This window comes from Sorghum bicolor, chromosome 6 (genome assembly GCF_000003195.3).
Source record: "Sorghum bicolor cultivar BTx623 chromosome 6, Sorghum_bicolor_NCBIv3, whole genome shotgun sequence".
NCBI classification, from domain to species: Eukaryota; Viridiplantae; Streptophyta; class Magnoliopsida; order Poales; family Poaceae; genus Sorghum; species Sorghum bicolor.
This window is the reverse complement of record NC_012875.2, coordinates 32,912,563-32,916,374: the sequence shown is the minus strand read 5'-3', so window position 1 is coordinate 32,916,374 and position 3,812 is coordinate 32,912,563.

The following is a 3,812-nucleotide window of genomic DNA, read 5'->3' as shown; positions in this document are numbered from 1 at the left end:
TGCGTAGTGATATTACCTTCTCTCTCACCCTACTCTAATAAGGTTTTGATATCTGGAGCTCATAGGTGGGAGACAGCTAATACATACTTACAAGACATTTATTGCATAGTCAAACCATTGATCCAGAGAAACAAGTCAATAAGTCAAATCAAGATGTGCATGTGTGGCGAATGAATGGTGTATGGTGATGATGGTGATAACAATGGTGAAAGTCTAATTCTACTTTTGCTCTTTTGAGGGGATACATACCTTTCTTGCACTTTGAAGCTTTTTGGGGAGAATGAGATGCTCTATATTTTCTTTTTCTTTCCTCTCAGGTGGGTATCTTGTACCCCTAATTCTACTGTCGGACACTTGTCCATTTTTACCTCTCGTCTCACTTTTTCTTTTCTTCGAGGTTCTAGGCACTTGCCCCTTTTTATTTCCTCGTATTTTTTTCTCTTTTTTTTTAGAGCACTCATCTCCTTAAATAATATAGCAAGTGGTAGTAACCAAGATAACTCGAGCATTTATTTCACAGGGAATAACAGGGATAGGATAATGTTTTTGGCTATTCTCTCCCGGATTAGGAGTAGAATAATTTCGGGTGAATGTGGAGATGGAAATGAGTGGATATATGTGGATGGTACTTCCGGAGTAGAAGTAGCATGTATGAGTGAATGTGCAAGTGAATCTTGATTTTAACCACATGACAAGCTCCTAAGGGTCTACACAGCTTGACCACACTCAATGCTCATAAGCAGTAAAAGTAAATGTGTGGCTCAAAGTCTAGCAAGCATGTATATATGGCTGTGGTAGGAATTTAAACTCTCATCATACAGGAACTCATCATGTGTTACTTTAAAGATTTTCAAAGATAAAATTCTCCAGAATTCTAGCATCTCTAGGAATAGATAAACAGCAGATCAACCTTTCCATATCATATCCGTTAACGACTTAGACTTTAGATCAAGTACTCTTCCCACAAGTTCAGGTTTAGAGCAAATCTTACTTCATAACAGTCATGCCTAAACTTGAGAGAGATTTCAATTTTAAGAACTAGTCATGGCAGAGCAACTATTCATCATTTCCATGTGAGAGCTTATCATAAGGGTTGATAGCAAACTTTATTTATTTATTTATTTAGCAAACTAAGCAAAGATATATATAAAAGCACAAAATCTTTATTTGGGTTTTCATGATTATGCATCTTTTATTATTTGAGTAAAGTATAAACGCGAGTAGAAACACTTAGCTGGATAAATGGGGGTGCTCTCCCCCAAGCTGGATTTTGACGTAATTTCTTCTGATGTAGCTAGCAGGTGGTGGAGGTGTATTTGAAAGTCGGCAGCACCCTGACAGCGATTAGGATGTCCTCCGTCTGCTAGTTCTCTTTGATCCTTGAATTCTGTGGAGCTCAAATAGACAACAAAGCTTTGTGGAACTGGTTAAGTGTTAGCATAAATATCTAGCCTTTATCATGTTGAGCCTCCTCAATAAATATTACTTATTTAGCAGGATCATGCACTTATTATTTTTATATTTTTATTGTAAGATGAAAACTTATTTATTTTATTTTTATGCCACCACAGTGAATGTACTTATGGGTTTTATGCCATGAGCATACTCACATGGGGCTTACTATTTTTTTAACATTTTTTTTATTTTCTTTTCAAGATAGCATGAACCTGATTAACTAAGCAAACTATAATTGAATAATTGAAAGGAAAAGGATAACTACCAAGTTTACCTCTTGGCAAGGCGTTCGGTGTTTTTAAGTCCTCGGAACGGGACTCCTTGTGTTTTCTCAGTCGTCCTGGGATTTGTTGGATGGCGTAGTCGGTGGTTCCGGCGGTGCCTCCTCTTCGTGTATAACTATCTTCTTTTTCCATACCTGACTCGGTGCTACGGTCTCCTCAGGACAGTTCTGTTCAAGCTGTATGTCTTCAGACCTTATCACTTCTCCTTCGTAGTCTACCCATCCGTCCTTGATGATTTGCCTCCTCTAGTTGCGGTTGTGTTGTCTTCTTCTTGTTCTGACCTGCTTAGAGTCTTCAACTATATAGTTAGGGTCAGTAAAATAGCGGCGTACCTTCTCAGAGGGGAAGTGCATGTGGACTTCTCTGGTTCCAATATAGATGGTAGCTTTGATAGTGTTTGAGGAACAGTCTTCCAAGGATGGTAGGTGGATTATACTCATCTTCTACCATGTCAATGACTCGAAAATCATCTGGAGCTGAATATATTGGTTGTAGGGGCATGGTTCCATGCAGGAGCTGATAAGTGACTGCGGCCATTATGCTGTCGTTAGATCCGGTGTCGTAGAGTGTCTTCTGAAAAGAGTATCCATTGATTGTGCACTTGATGCTTGGAACACCAGGGTCGTCCTTCTTGATCAGGAGGGGCGACTTGAGTCGATGATTTTGACCTCCTCTGAACTGCAGTGACCATCTTAGCTAACTCGGTCCACATTTGCTTGTTCCTGTTCCTCCTGTTGGTCCTCTTCCCTGGTTCATGTCGGGATTGCTCTGAAATTTGTGTAGTCTTGTTCTTGAAGGAAAGTCTCCTTCTTCCCCTTGATGTAGAAACTGAACTTGGCAGTATTAACATAGATGACAGCTCTGGTGTTTAGGAATGGCCTCCCTAAGATGATGGGTGCCCTCTCCACAGTACCAGTCTCTATCACCACGACGTCTGCTAGAGCGTACAAGGTACCAACTCGGACGCAGAGGTTCTTCAATATTTCCTTTGGGAAACTAAGTGTCTGATCTCCATTGTGTTTGTGCTCGTAGATCCTGATTCTTCAATTGGTGGAATCTGGGAGTTGTAAAACTCCTCCATGTTTTGCTTGAATTGTACCTGCTCATAGAGACAAGGCAGAGATCAAGTGCATGGGCCCTGTTGGTGGAAAACACCAACAGAACCAAAAGTGTATTTGTTCTTCTCTAACCTTAAGCAGCAAGACAAAGTTGATGGATCATGAGTGTAGCATTTAAAACATTTGTTAGATCAGATGGCTCAACCTAATGGAAAGATAATCTATCTATATTTATGTTTTGTTTATATCTTCCAAAAATTTAAATGTGCAACATTTTAGCTTATATGATTAGGAGTGTGGGATCACGAAGGTAGTACTAAGAACAAAGATTAAAGGACTAAACATGTTGAATTAATTGAGTTGGTTAATCTAGAGTTATAAATCATACATGTTTGTCTCTTTATTTTAAGTGAATGCCAGAACAAAGGAAAAACTTATAAAAGCGATAATCAAGTACCTTAAGATGTTACCTTACTTGAAGAGTGATGGTATAGTATCACCTTGTGGAAGCTTTCCTTTCTTAGCGGTTGTGCATCGTGTTTGTGGCACCCTCCATGAATCATCTATTTTGAGCTTCGTCTTTCTTGTGCAAATTGTTAAACTTCATGTGTCACTTTCATCATCTCCAATGTGAGTTTATCTCAGGACTTCCCAGGTTGATATTGAAAGTTTTCCTGTAGGGGTTAGTCCAACAAAATATCCCATATCTACTATAGCATACTATCGGCTCAAAAATCAACCTAGACACTGTGTCTAATCAGATTAAGGAAGGCTATTTAACCTAAGCACCACGCTTAATTTAAAAATTCTTTGGAAGTAAGATCATCATTCCTAAACTAAGCACCATGCTTAATTAAGAGATAAATGAAACTATTCCAAACCTAGACATATACTAAAGCAAATAAAGGTAGCATGAGAGCATTTATAGAGATCTACTTAAGTGGAGATGAAGTAGTGTAATTAGTATCTAACAAATTGAGCATGTCTTAAAGGTAAGGACAACCAACATAGCAAC